The sequence below is a fragment of the Dunckerocampus dactyliophorus genome, chromosome 12, assembly GCF_027744805.1.
Source record: "Dunckerocampus dactyliophorus isolate RoL2022-P2 chromosome 12, RoL_Ddac_1.1, whole genome shotgun sequence".
Lineage (NCBI taxonomy): Eukaryota > Metazoa > Chordata > Actinopteri > Syngnathiformes > Syngnathidae > Dunckerocampus > Dunckerocampus dactyliophorus.
In genome coordinates, this window is record NC_072830.1 from 18,590,175 (window position 1) to 18,605,992 (window position 15,818).

General features: G+C 41.1%; 1 pseudogene; it reads left to right on the top strand.

Moving 5' to 3' along the window:
* The first annotated feature begins 1,111 nt into the window (after positions 1-1,111).
* LOC129190998 (interferon-induced GTP-binding protein Mx-like) lies at positions 1,112-15,478 on the top strand (annotated as a pseudogene).
* Positions 15,479-15,818: the final 340 nt, after the last annotated feature.

The window sequence follows — 15,818 nt, forward strand, 5'->3', positions numbered from 1 at the left end:
TTAACTTAAACAGAATAAATTCAGTGTCCAGGATGCAGGGTCTCCAACTTGAATCACTAATCAAGATGTCAACTATTTGTGTTTTATTTACGACTGACAACATTTCAATTGTACACTACTTTATTTACAAAGCAGATCTCCACTCAGTGTGGCCATCATCTTCATGCTATTTTCTGCTCATTTGTCATGATATAAAAAGGTATATAAGGTTGAATTCAACAGTAAACTACTGAGCGTTGAAGCAAATAATCTTTGACCCTTTGGTGAGCTACTCGAAATCGACTCATATACAGTAGTATCACCATAATACAGTAAGGCTGGACACACTATGTGTTCATGTTCATTAAACAACTACACACAAATAGTGCCTTGAGGACATAATTAGTGTAATGACAACAGAGAGCAAAATTGTTCAGCAACACTTAAAAAAAAACAAAAAAAAAAACGTACCCCATGAACATGATATCCACAGCAAGGCAAAGTGTGTAAAAAAAGATGCAAGATAAGTCGAATGGCAGTGCGTTTGATAAGGGAGTGATCAAACACGGCAGCATCGACTGGCGTAGTCTGTGTTAAGATGTCAAACTGAATCTAGGATTTTTTACAGACTAGTTTTGATTCTCGCGGCAATACGGGACAAAGTGCGTCCGTTGTTGGCTCAATATGGGTGTTGGCAACACTACGCGACACAGCACACATGTAGGGTTTGCCGCCACACGGCGATCTGTTTTTGTGATTGACTTTGAACAGCATTTATCGGCATTTGCCGATCACGTGTTTTTTACTGAAATCGCCCGATATTGATCGCAGATTGATCTGAGCATCCTTAACTAGAGCTGAACAAATGACTAAGGCAACGGCTTGGCACATCTGTAAAGTCGCAGTGGCAGGGAGTAAAAGGGTGGGAGACATGCGAGCAGGGAGGGGGGTGATTTCCCGAATCGCTGTGGGGGAAACTCATGAGGAGTTAAAGAAAGCAGCCGACCGGCAGCAATATTGTGGCAATCAAACTTCTCCAAGCAAAACCGGATGTGATCTGTGTGCAGGAGACATGACTGAAACCAAGTTTAGATTGCACATATCACTTAATGGGGGTAGAGGAATGATAGCAATGGAGCGGTTATAGCAGACCTTTTCAATGATACAAGTTAAGTTAAATATTAAGTACAGTAAAGTCAACTGTGAAAGAATCAAAGGTCTTACTTTCATTTTCTTTTTTTCTGCTAGTGAGCTCCATTACCGGTGCTGTAGCTTACATTCGTCTCCCACTGAAGACATCGAGCAGCATCGTACCTGAAAGTAGCATTTTGTTGGAGCACAGCAAAAGTTATAAACCATGAACTCTTTGAACCAGCAGTACGAGGAGAAGGTGCGGCCCTGTATCGACCTCATTGACTCGCTTCGCTCTCTTGGTGTACAGAAGGACCTAGCCCTGCCTGCCATTGCCGTCATCGGAGACCAAAGTTCGGGCAAGAGTTCAGTCTTAGAGGCACTGTCCGGTGTGGCTTTGCCCAGAGGAACCGGTATGTTTTATCTATTTATTTAGCAATCGAGTAGATTTTATTACAATATAAATTATAATCAATCGAATAACAATACAAAAAATAATAATGCTATATTTTGAATGACACTGTCAGAGAGGAATCCAGAGATGGGGACTCAAGTTTAAGCCTAAGTCGCACACAGAGAGACTTCAGACTTGACTTGGACTTGTGTTTTAGGACTTGTGAACGATCATCGCTTTCTTTTTTCCGTACACCCGATGCGTAATATGTCATGAGTAAGTCAGATGACACTACGGCGACCGACACACCCGCAGCTGTACCCTTTGTAATTATGATTGGTTATATAAACTTCAAACAAGATGGCACCAACAAAAGCAGCGCAGACTTTGCAGTCTGCGGTACCAAGATTCAGATGCTGGATCAACCACAACTAATCTTATCAGGGACCTGAAAACTCAACCGGATAGGTCAGTCACATTAGGGCATATGAACAATTAGCAATTAGCAAGTTTAGCTCAGCATCAGCTATGTTTAATGTACCAGCAATTGCGACAAATTTACTGTTCTTTTAAAAAAAATTGCTGTTTTTTTTTTTTTTTTTTTTTAGTGACGTTAGAAAATGGAGTGGGTACCCTTCACACAGAGCGGTCAGGGCTCAGAATCTGATGCCTCACTGTTTTGGAGACTGGAATACGCCTCTTTTTTTTTAAAATTGGACAACTGGGCTCGAAAATAATGAGCAATTCTGTTGACCTACATTGCTGCGACTATGGTTAAAATTCAAGTTTTATAATGAATCATGAACGATTTGAGTTTTGCATGAATTACAATGTTTATCTTTGAAGACAAATTGGAATAGCCGATAATGACAAAGATGTCATAAAAATTTGTGCGACTGTGGATTTCACATGGCTTTTTTTCTCTCACACATCAAATTTGATGTAGGCATTGTGACAAGATGTCCTCTGGAACTGAAGATGAAGAGAATGAGAGAAGGAGAGCAGTGGTTTGCGCAGATTACCTATCACGATTATACCAAGGTGATCGAAAACCCGGCAGATGTGGAGAAAATGATTTGCGAGGGTAGGGAAGATGGTTCTTGAATTTCAAGAGAAGTTCAAGTTGCAGATTTTTCACTCATCTGTCTTTCGTGCTCTTTGCTTGGCTCCTACAGCTCAAGATGAAATTGCTGGCTCCGGGGTAGGAATCTGCAATGATCTCATCAGTCTGGAGATTTTTTCTCCCAGCGTTCCTGACCTGACGCTCATTGACCTACCTGGCATCACCAGGGTGCCCGTAAAGGAACAGCCAGAGAACATTGCCGATCAGGTTTGCTTCAGTTGCAATTAAGTCTGATTTGCAAATCTCTGAAGGTGTTTCTGTCTTCTTACATTTGTTGTTAAGAACCATATTTATGAAGAGGTTTTTGCATAGGTAACCGCAATGGGGTTGATGGGCTGATACCAGGGACTGGCATTTGACTACATTTCTTACATTGACTGCAGAGAAAACTACAGCTAACCATGACAAAAAAACAACAACTTAGCAACAGAAGTAGCAGGAATAACTACAAAATCGATATCTATTCACGTACTGTATATTCTGATTGTGGCTGTCTTTGTGGACGTCACTGTGTCTATTTTACGATGCCTTGAGCCCCGACAAAGTTCCTAAAAAGTAAAGTAATCCCTCGTTTATCGTGGTTAATTGGTTCCAGACCTGACTGTGATACGTGAATTTCCACAAAGTAGGATTTCTTATCTACAAATTAAATATTTTCGTTAGCACAGAAACCTTGTTTATGATTCTCTAACTATCAGGGGTGTAACCAGAAAATACACGAGATTGGGTCAACGGGAACGAGACGAGACGATATTTTAACAATTTTAAGAAAAGTATTGATTTACAAAACAGTGCAGGTGCGTTTAGAAATGACTATTGTCCCACAAATTGATGCTAAACAATATTATTGTCAAAATGTTTGGAGACCAAACCACTGTTACCATACATAATAAATAATTATGTATTATTTATTATTACATATTATTATTAGGGAAGCTCTGCTTCTGCCTACTTCTTTTCGGATATGTGGAACTGAGACTTATAACTTGAAGCATTCAATGGACACTGTGTGCATGTTCGAAATAAATTAAACCATAACCATAGGGATGCTCCAGGTTATGCTGCCGATTCTGATACCGATCATCCATGAGTGAGTTCGGCCGATACCGATGACATGGATTAACTGTACAGTGTTCAATTTATTTATGATGAGTGATATTGGCAAAGGGCTGCCGTTCTACAAGTCCCCCGAGCACATATGTAGTAACTTTTGGGCGGATATTTTTTTTTTGCCTTTATTTTTGTGAAACAATTTTTGTACTATTTGACACAAACCTGAATTTAATTTGATGCATACGAATACATGGTAAATAAATTGTTCAATAATTCATTTTTTAGTTCAAGACAACAAAATAACAGAATAAAATAGTACAAATAAATATCTTTATAAAATAGAAATACGTCCTGCTTAACTTAAGAGAATATATTCAGTGTCCAGGTTGCAGGGGTCTCTCTATACTATCATATTTAAATCAATTAATATATGTTTCAATACTAGGGCCAAGTGGTTAGGATGTTCGAGATCTGGAGGATCTGGGTTCGTATCTCCGTTTGGGCATCTCGTTTGGGGAGTTTGCGTGTTCTCTCCGTGTGTGCATGGGTTTTTTCCAGGTGCTCCAGTTTCCTCCACATTCCAAAAATGTGCATGTCAGGTTAATTGGAGACTTTGTCCATAGGAATCAATGTGAGTGTGAATGGTTGTCTGTAGTGTAGATTGGCTGGCGACCTGTCCGAACTGTACCCCGCCTCTTGCACGAAGTCATACCAGCATACCCTTGACCCTAGTGATGACAAGCCGCATAATGAATGAATGATACAATACTACTAAATTAATAACATATTTTGCACATCCATGTGGGAGAAATGAACAAACCCTCGATATGGAAGCATTTGTGAATGTTACAGTCTTGAAGAAGAAGTAAATACTATCGGCATGTAATTGATGACAGGACAAATTGTTTCTGTGCAACGTCAAACTGAACACATCACAATTTGATACTTCCAGATAAAGAGACTGATCTTAGAGTTCATCACCAAACAAGAAACCATCATTCTAGTGGTAGTGCCGTGCACCATGGACATTGCAACAACAGAGGCGTTAAAGATGGCACAGGAGGTCGATCCGGAAGGAGAAAGAACTTTGGGTGAGTTAGAACAGGTGTTAAAGGCTCCAATACACTCCCGATCAAAATTTTAAGACCGTTGAAAAATTGCAAGAATTTACATTTTGCAAAATGCAAAAGGAAGAAATTGAAATGAAACAAAAATTTTGAGTAAGCAATTGATTGCAAGCATTAAAGTGAAAGCCTGTTCACTGCAGTCCAATAACCATCAGACGGCAGCTGCGAGAGAAAGTTTTTAAGAATTAAAAGTGTCTTCAAAGGCCTTGTCTCCTTCAATACCACTAAACTGCCCGTTTGCATGAGAGCACCAAACATGGGACGTTGAAAGGAGGAAGAAAGTTTTATTCTCTGATGAGAAAAATGTAATCTTGACGGTCCTGATGGCTTCCAACATGACAAGGAGAACCCACCTGAAATGTTTTCCACATGGCACAGTGGAAGGGACACCATCATGATCTTGGGTGCAATGAAGCTTCAGGTTGTGCAGAGACGTCAAACGGCAGCTGGCTGTGTGAAGATGTTGCAGGGGCATCCCTCATGACTGAAGGCCCTCGTCTGTGTGGTAATGACTGGCTTTTTCAACATGGCAACGCTGCAGTTCACTATGCCTGCCTGATAAAGGACTTCTTCCAGAGGAATAACGCCACTCTTTTGGACCATCCTGTGTGTTCCCCTGATCTAAATCCAATTGAGAACATGTGGGGATGGATAACAAGGGAAGTTTACTCAATTGAACATCAGTTCCAGACAGTGGATGCCCTCCGTGACGCCATCTTCACCACCTGGAGCAACATTCCCACTAGCCTCCTTGAAACACTGGTATCAAGCATGCCCAAGACTATTAACATTTTAACAAAAATGGTAAAGCTACTCATTACTGAGTCCTTTTTGAAAATTTTATTTGTATTTTCGGGGGGTTATTTATTTATTTTTTTTTTAGTTATGGTCTTAATTTTTTGATCAGCTGATGAGCAGCCGATTTCAGTTGAATGGTTGTTTGCGATAAATTGCTTCCTCAATTTTTTTGTCTCACTCCCCTTTCTTCAGTTTGCATTTTGAAGCTCTATTTAGAACCTCCTTAGGAACCAACAGTGCAAAATGTCAATTTTTCTAAGCTTTGATCGGGAGTGTATATCACATTGAAGTTTTTAGAGATGGGCTGCTTTTTCTTACAGGGATCTTGACTAAACCTGACCTGGTGGACAGAGGCACAGAAACGACTGTGGTTGACATTGTCCACAATCAGGTCATCCACCTAAGGAAGGGCTACATGGTCGTCAGGTGCAGGGGTCAGAAGGAGATCAACGAGAAGGTGTCTCTCCCTGAAGCAATAGAGAGCGAGAAAGCCTTCTTCACTGACCATATGTATTTCAAGTATGTTGCCTCTTTTATCATTCCAGCTGATATTGATGTACCATTATGACTGACAGTGCGTTTTATTTGTATTTGCTGTAGCACGCTTTATGGTGAGGGCAATGCCACGGTTCCTAAGCTGGCTGAGAAACTCACAGTGGAGCTGGTGCATCATATTCAGGTTGACACTGATGGATCTTAGCAACTGATTCTATAAAACGATGACATTAAAAGTTCTTGTCTCTTGACATGTGATTTGCAGAGGTCTCTGCCTCGGCTCGAAGAGCAGATAGAGGAGAAGCTAGCACAGACTCAGGCAGAGCTGGAGAAATGTGGCCCTGGGCCTCCATGTGACCCATCAGAGAGACTTCCTTTCTTCACTGATGTGACTGCTTTAATTCTCTGGGCCTTAAACACCTACAACCAACAACGGGTTGCACTCAGTGTTCAAAAAAGCTCTGCAAAACATAGCGTTCAGAGCCGTCCAAAACTGCTTTCAGGGCTCACTTCCAAATGCGCAAACCTCATTATCTGATGCGTTGGCGTAGTTTAACATGAGAATACAACATTGTAACAACATTTATAGGTCAGAAAAGAGGAAAAGCATAATAGGTCCCCTTTAATCACAAAATAAAATAAAACAACCAAGGCAAGACAAGAAAAATAAGAACAAAGAATAAGAATAATTAAACAAATAAGTACGGAACAGATCATGTCAAATTTGTAGTGCAATAATACATAAATAATATTAATAAATAATAACAATAATAATAATAACAGTCATACATAATAATTTGATAAGTCCAGTCCTGTGTGTGTGTTTTTATCTCTCCTCCTCTATTGTGTTGAAAAGCCGTATGGCGTTGGGGAGGAATGGTCTGGTCAGTCTTTCGGTGGAGCAGGGCAATGACGGTAATATGTCACTGAGACTGCTCTTCTGTTGGGAGATGGTGCTGTGCATTGGATGATGCTGGATGTCCATGATGGAAAGGAGCCTCCTCAGTGACCTTTGCTTTGCCACAGATGTCAGGCTTTCCAGCTCAGTGCCAATGACAGAGCCTGCCTTCCTCACCAGTTTTTCCAGGTGTGTGGCGTCCTTCTTCTTGAGGCTGTTCCCCCAGCACACTACTGCATACAGGAGACACTAGCTACCAGTCTGGTAAAAGGTCTGTAGCAGCTTCTTGTATACGTTGAAGGACGCCAACCTTTCTGAGGAAGTACAGACGGCTCTGCCCTTTCCTGCAGAGAGAATCTATGTTGGTAGTCCAGTTCAGTTTATCACCCAGATGCACTCCCAGGTATTTGTAGGTGTGAACCACCTCCACACGGTCACATTTAATGAGAACAGGTTCTGGGTGTGTCCTGTTGTTCCCGAAGACCACCACCAATTCACCAGTCTTGGTGGTGTTGAGGTGCAGGTGGTTTGCGTTGCACCAGTTGACGAAGTCCTGGATCTGTTTTCTGTACTCATCCTCCTGTCCATTCCTGATACATCTCACGATAGCTGTGTCGTCTGCATACTTCGGTACATGGCAGAGCTCAGAGTTGTACTGAAAGTCGCACGTGTACAGGGTAAACAGAACAGGAGACATCATAGTTCCCTGTGGTGCTCCCGTGCTGCTGGTCACAGTGTCAAACCTGCAGTTCCCCAGTCGCACGTACTGAGGTCTGCCAGTCAGGGAGTCTGTGATCCATGGCACCAGATGTGATAATACCCCCATCTGTGTCAGTTTGTCCCCAAGGAGCTGAGGCTGGATGGTATTAAAGTCGCTGTAGAAATCCAAAAATGTAATCCTCACAGTACCACTGCCTCTGTCCAGGTGAGTGAGAGATCGGTGGAGCAAGAAGATGATGGCGTCCTCAACTCCCACTTTATCCCAGTATGCAAACTGCAGAGGGTGGAGTGCGTGGTGTGTCTGTGGCCTTAGATGATAAAGCAGCAGCCATTCCATGGTCTTCCTCACATGCAAAGTCAGGGCTACCGGCCTTAAGTCATTCAGCTCACCAGGATGTGGTCTCTTTTGGACTGGAACGATGCAGGACGTCTTCTACAGCTGTAGAACCCTCCCCAACCCCAAGCTCAGGTTCAAGATGCTCTGTAGAGGGTCTACCAGCTCCCATGCATAGGATTTCAGTCGAGGTGACAATCCATCCGGTCCTGCTGCTTTGCTGGGGCGCAGCCTCGTTAGCTCCGCAATTACTTGAGCTGCTCTTATTGTGGGTTGTGTGAGGCGAGGAGGGTGAGGAGAGATGTTTTCTTCCATGCTGATGACTTGTGTGGGGGCTGCTGTGTGTGGATGGGCTGGTCAAACCTGTTAAAAACTGGTTTGCCCTTCTCACATCCCCATCAATGTGGGCACCTCTCTTTGAGCTGCAGCCCATGATGGTCTTCATTCCCTGCCACACGTCCTTCATGTCTTTGTTCTGTATCCTCTCTTCTATTCTCCTTCTGTTCTGCTCCTTTGCTGCCCTTGGCTGGACTCTTAGTTCCTTCAGTACCCGCTTAAGTTCTTGTGTGTCACAGTCTTTGAAGGTCTTCTGCTTCAGGTTGAGCAGGTCTTTGATGACACTTGTTGTCCAGGGCTTGTTGTTAGTAAAGCAGCGTACAGTCCTTACTGGCACAACAACATTCATGCAGAAGTTGATGTAGTCAGTGGTGCAGGCAACCATTTCATCCATATTGTCACTGTGGGGGCCCTGCAATGCATCCCAGTCAATGGTCTCAAAGCAGTCTATCAGAGACTGCTAACTCAGGCTAACTAAGCCAAGACAGTCCCTCAACATCCAGAGCCTTGAAAATTCAGGCCGAAACTCGTCCACTCCCGGAGCTTTGCAACTGGGGAACGTTTTGACTACCCCAGCCACGGTGATGGAACTGTCCGCGTTTGTGTCCTCAGACTCTGCTTCCTCCATGGAAGGTATGTCAGTGGGATTGAGAAGGGCCCCAAAGTATTCCTTCCATTGTCTGACTATATCCTCAGTCGAGGTCAGCAGGACCCCTTCCCCGCTGTAAACAGTGTGGACCGGGCACTGCTTCCCCTTTCTGAGGCGCCGGACAGTTTGACAGAACCTCTTTGAGGCCGACCGAAAGTCGTGCTCCATGGCCTTACCAAAGTCCTCCCACACCCGAGTTTTTGTCTCCACCACCACCGAAGCTGCGTGCTGCTTGGCCTGCCGATACCTATCAGCTGCTTCAGGAGTCCCACAAGCCATCCATTCTTGATAGGCAGCCCTAACCTCTGGTGTCCACCATCAGGTTCGGGGCTTGCCGCCACCACTGGCACCGACCACCTTGCGGCCGCAGCTCCGACTGGCTGCCTCAGCAATGGAGGCACGGAATAGAGCCCATTCGGACTCAATATCCACGTCCTCCCCCGGGATGCAGGCGAAGCTCTGCTGGAGGTGAGAGTTGAAGACTCAATGAACAGGAGACTCTGCCAAACGTTCCCAGCACACCCTCACTACACATTCCTGAACGTGTTGAATAGTTTATGTTGGAATGGCTTGAATCACTTGAGAAATGTGGCGGTTGTACCAGGTAATAATAATTAGTTGTCGGGAAAAGGGTGAATTTTGGGAAAATATTTAATTTTGGATCACCCCAAAATTTAATCAGTTCTTCCATAACCCATTTTCGACAATTCCTAAAAATATCACCCAAATCCATTCAGAATTTTTCAAGTTATTTTGAACACGAACAGAGAAACAGATCATCCCTAGTAAAACACGGGCTACTGTTGCGGCTGTGACCCACGGCCAGATGAAACTCAACTCTGAACGCCCGTTGTCACTCTCTTTCTTTAAAGCTTAGTGTTGCATTATTCATTCATGGACAATACCACGTGTTTCATTCACCAACAACTAAATACATTTTTCTCCTTTGTCGTATGTAGAAAGTGACACCATTCTTGCAAGATGCCATCAGCCTCTCAAAAGGAGAGGAGCTGAAGTGTGGACAAAGTCTGAATGTGTTTTTAATGCTCAGGAGAGAGTTTGGGGAGTGGTACTCCCATCTGGACTTCGCAGGAAAGAAATGTGAGTGTACCATGGTGTTCGATGGCCTTTGGTTGTGCTCCCTCTTTTACGTTTGTTTTTTCTAGTTAATGAAAAGATGGAAAGAGAGGTGGAGGACCATGAAAAAAAGTACCGCGGGAGAGAACTTCCCGGTTTCACCAATTACCAGACTTTTGAGGTTATGGTTAAGGATCGGATCAAGCAGTTGGAGGAACCAGCTCTCAAGAAACTCAAAGACATAGGAGGTACTTGCTTGAATTAATAACAGATATAACCCAGTCCTGTGTTTAACTCAGTGGTGTTACCAAGTGCAGCCCGGTGGGCATTTTGATCAGGGGTGTTTTTTTATTGGCCTGCAGCAAATTCTAAAAATATACCGTAAAGCACCGTGTATAAACCGCACTTTTTTTTCCACTGGTAAGAAGCACAAAATCGAGGTGCGGTTTATACACGATGACAGGTCTGTGACCAGACGCAGAAATTGACGAGAAGCCCATTTTGGAATAGTCGTCTGTGGGTCAGACAGTTGCTTTGACTTTAGCGCCCTCTGCTGTGCAGTTGCTGAAAATGCTTGTGTATGCAACTAACTTATCTGACAGCTGTCTGTAATTTCACACAGTGAAACGATCTCTATATACACTGGAGCTAACCTAAGCTTCCAATGTAAAATACAATACAACGTTGGAGTTTATTCAAATTCACACTGAAGCAATGCAATAAAATAAGAGAAAAAGAGAAGCAGTGAAAGATAAGATATATCAAAACATCTCTGAACATCGCAAATTTCTTTATTTAGATTTTTTATTATTATTATTAATCTGTGCTTAGCCATAATATTAAAGATCTAGATGCCGAAGTTCAGATTTCTCCTTTATTCTTCTTTTTGAAATTGCTTAGTACCTTTACGCATGTTGATTTGACATGAAAGAGTTGGCAAGCATTTATGAACTAAACATTTTTTTTCCCTGCCATGAGCCTGAAAATGGGGGTGCGGTTAGTACACGGGTGCGGTTTATACACGGTGCTTTACGGTAATTTAACAAGAAAATAAAAAATTTTAAAAAACAAGCAAAAATCTGGAGAAATTTTACAAGAATAAAATAAAAATCTTAAGACAAAAAAGGTGCAATCTGATGAGAAAAGTCATAATTTTAGGAGAATAACCTTGTAATATTGTGAGAAAAAATATGTTTATATTTAAATATCATTGTAGTAGCATAAAGTTTAAATAAAGAAAAAGATGGGGTTTTTTAAAGGCATAATATTATGAGTAACAAACAAAACAAAACAAAATTGTCATTCTTGGAAAATTAGGTTGCAGAAAAAGTTATAATATCACAGGCATAACATCAAAATATTATGGGAATACCATCATAATGTTATGAGAAGAAAATTTACAAGATGAAAGTTGAAATAGCATAAAGTCAAATTATGAGAATAAAAGTCGTAATATTACGAGAAGAAAATTAACAAAGATTATTGATGAAGAAAGTTTAAATATTTAGGAAATTAAAAAAACAGCAGCAAAAAATTGGGGGGGGGCTGATGCAAAGATGTTTCCACTAATAATGCACTTTTTCAACTATACCAGGGGTATATCTTTACCATCAAAAGAGCCATTTTGCCTCCTCTTCCAGTAAAAAAAAAAAGGACGGGAGCCGCAAAACATTATGCTGCTTATAAACTTGTAAAAATTGTAATCTTTTTAAAATGTTACCTGTTACCTGTGCGCCTCCATGTGTAGACCTACTCTGAAATAATTTAAACACTTAACTCTGTGAGCCTTACTGAGTGATTCCCATGTTTGAGTAAAATTAAAACAAACTGTAGCCAACTCTAAGATAAAAAAAAGTTCAAAAGTTCAGAGTTCACATATCTGCACATCAATGCTGTTTGTTCAATACCGTTTATGCCTGCGCTGAATAGTCATCAATAACTATTCTATTGGTCCTGTCCTTGACTCTTTGCAAAGAGAGACAATCTTTCATTTTCTGAATCATTTCCTGTTTATTTATTTTTTGTGAATGGCTTCCCATCCCATCAAATGGCAGCCCAGGGTTGCCAACTTGGCGAGTTTCTCGCTAAATCTGGCGACTTTCCAAACCCTCTTGGGTACTTATTTTCTCAAAAGCGACGTGCGACAAATGTAAAGACTTTTCCTGACGTCATTGGCAACATTTTCTGGTGTTTGGAGACGTGAGAAGTGAAAGCACACATTATTCTGAGTGGAGACTGTACAGTCAGCTGCTGCGGCACATATACGGTATCTGCCTCTCTTGGAGTCACCATCTCGGCGTCAGCACATAGCTACAGCGCGCTTCTCGTTATAAAACATATTGCTATGCTCCCGTTAACTACGTTGTTTTATTTTACTGCAAAGTAACTTGCTTCAGACTCAACTCCAAACTCCCTCACCTTCTTTGTCCTTCTTTCCCACTCCGTTTGAAACCCTTTAAGTTTAGAATAAATAAATTGAGGCTAACTAGTTAGCTCGGTAGCACGCCAGGCTTAAAGCCGTGGCAGTCTCGTGTCCCTGCAGTGATCCCATAGCCTGCTTATTACAGTTCAGCAACGTGGTGTAAACAAAAGAATAGGAGTGCAAAGGTGTTATTTAATGTCTATAGGGCTCAAATAATGGTAAAAAAAAAATGTATTTAGAAAGTCATTAACAGGTTTTCTATGCTCCAAGTACGAAAATATTCCATTTATTAATAATATTGAATCCTACTATGCGGACATTCTCCTATCGCGGTCGGGTCTGGGACCAATTAACAGAGGAACAATTTAATTACAAAGCTATGATGCAGTTTTTTTTCTTGAAAAAAATTGCAAAATATCAAAGTTGCAGTTGCATCCTTTCATTTTTCAGTATGTGGTCCTCGGTGGGAAAGGTTTGGACACCCCTGGTTTAACTTAATGGTTAACTGTTAATTGTTTTTGCAGATGCTATAAAGAAAGTGTTCATTCAGTTGGCCCAAAGTAGCTTCAGCGGATTTCCTCACCTCCTGAACACAACAAAGGTTGCCAACTATATCTACAAACACATGCAATGCTGATTCCACTTTCCAGCTTCAGGGTTATTTGTTTCTGTTGTGATTTTCTAGTCAAAGATTGAAGCCATTAAGCAAGAAATGGAGTCAGCTGCAGAGACCATGCTGAGAAATCAGTTCAAAATGGAGCTGATGGTTTACACTCAGGACAGGATCTACATTAACACTTACAGGAAGTGTGAGGAGGGGGTGAAGGACAGTAAGAACAAGCACAAACTGCGTGAGGTGGATAGTGATAGTGATAGTGACGGTGATGATGATGATGATGATGATGACGACGACGATGATCGTGATCCAGTGGCCTGTCATGTTACGCTGCATCAATGGAAGTTACCTCTGAGGATCTATTATAAAGTAAGTCTTAAGAATTTGCTTTGAGTGCGCATTATAGCATAAGCCAGCCATAACAGACACATGACATATTAAAACATACCAGGTTTGTCACACTTCAATGTTTCAGATCATCACACTAATTTAACTATTAGTCAATGACAACACAACTGAGCACAAAATGGACTTTTTAAAAGAAACGTTTTTATTATTAAGGGAGAAAAAAAAAGTCCAAACCTACATAGTCCTGTGTGAAAAAGTGATTGCCCCCTAAACCTAATAACTGGTTGGGCCACCCTTACCCACCCAACAACTGCAATCAAGTGTTAGTGATCAAAGTCAAAGTCATCTTTGCAGAATTGTTGTCATTCAGCCACACTGGAGGATTTTCGAGCATGTGCCGCCTTTTTAAAGGTCATGCCACAGCATCTCAATAGGATTCAGGGCAGGACTTTGACTAGGCCAGTGGTTCCCAAACTTTTTATAGTCACATACCCTTCTGAAGCCATGTTACCCCCTTGCTCCTTTTACCATCGGAATGTACAGATTATAATTCACAAAATTAATTGAAAGGGATTTATTTTTAAGAGGGTGTGACCACTATACTGTATAGCCACTGTAATAGCAGGCTGCTTTGTTTAAAAAAACATTTTAAGTTAAGAGAAAATCAACATTTTTGACTGGATAATAGGAGGAGACATTGGTGAGGAATATATAAAGACTGAGTAATGCCAATTGTTAGTATTTACTCCCAGATGAGACATACAACCAGTGTTAGTTCTCTAGGAATTGTCCATGTGGCACCTTCATCACTGACTACAGTGGAACCTCCATTAACGTACACTTCGGTTAGTGTGTTTTTCCATTAACGTCACATTTATGCATTAATTTTGTCTCGATTTGCGTACAATTTTGTTGTGTTGTGTTCTTAATGCAAAACAAACAAAACATCCTTGTTAGCATCCTATTATCTTGCCACTACATGGAAACAGGAACCGGAAGTCAGCTGCGTCACCCGTCTATGATGTCATCAGTGGTTGACTCTCTAAAATATTAACACCAAACACGTTTTTATAGTTCTACAATTCCAGTTTTATAAGCATATAAGAAATTAAATGCATATAAGTGGTGAATGTAAGGGATAAATGAACATTTGAGGTTACTTTTACCTTCATTGAAGACGTGACTGTTCAACACGGACACCACAAGCCTGTGTTGTCAAGAGTTTTTTAAATTAAATTGAATAGTGTTTTGCACCTTTTTTTTTTAATCAAAATGCTAGCCTTTATTGGGCTCAATTGTGGGTTACTGAGGTGAGATACACCGTTGAATTCAAGAAATGACTCGCAAAACGGGAAGGTGGTGTCAGTCACGTCAAGAATCACGTCTTCAATGAAGGTTAAAGTAACCTTAAATGTTCATTTATCCCCTTCATTCATCATTTGTATGTATTTATATGCATTTTGAATTGTTTTATGCATGTGAAACTATAATTGCAAAACTTTAAAACGTGTTTTGGCTTTCTGGAACAAATTAAATGGATTTACATTATTTCTTATGAGAAAAATTTATTTGGTTAACGTTTGTTTTGGTTAGAGTCAGACCTTCTGGAATGAATTAATGACGGTAACCAAGGTTCCACTGTATCTTTGTCAATGTTTTTCCTACCTCAGATTGCCAGCCAGCGTCTGGCTGACCAGATCCCTTTGGTGATTCGCTACCAGATGTTGCAGGAGTTTGCTGTACATCTGCAGAGGGAGATGCTGCTTATGCTACAGGACAAGGAATACATTGACTTCTTGCTGAAGGAGGATATCGACATTGAACAGAAAAGGTCCACTTTGCAGAGTTGCCACAAACGCCTCATGAAAGCCCAAGCATACCTAATGGAGTTTTAGACGTCACACCATAATACTTGAATCTGAATGAAATTAAAGAAATGAAATGAAGAAAACCACAACAACAAAATAATTGCTTATACTTACAGTTAGGACCTGACTGTTATAAAACCATCTTGCTATTCATTTTAGGCTAATTAATACTTTTGCTAACATGTAATTAGGATTGATACAAAAATGTGTGCTGTCATATAATTGTATTGGAAAATGTTGATTTATAATAGGTGGAGGCTGAGAATAAAGTTCATAAACAATCTGTCTGACGCTAGCACTCTATTAGGATTCTTATTTTTGATCAAGAAAACAGGCTGGGTTGTGTGGTATTTGGCCAAAATGGTCATCACTTGGAGTTACTCAAGGAAATGCAGTAGACAATCACTGCGCTGGCTAATATGCTTCAGTTGGCAATATGTCTGTTAACCA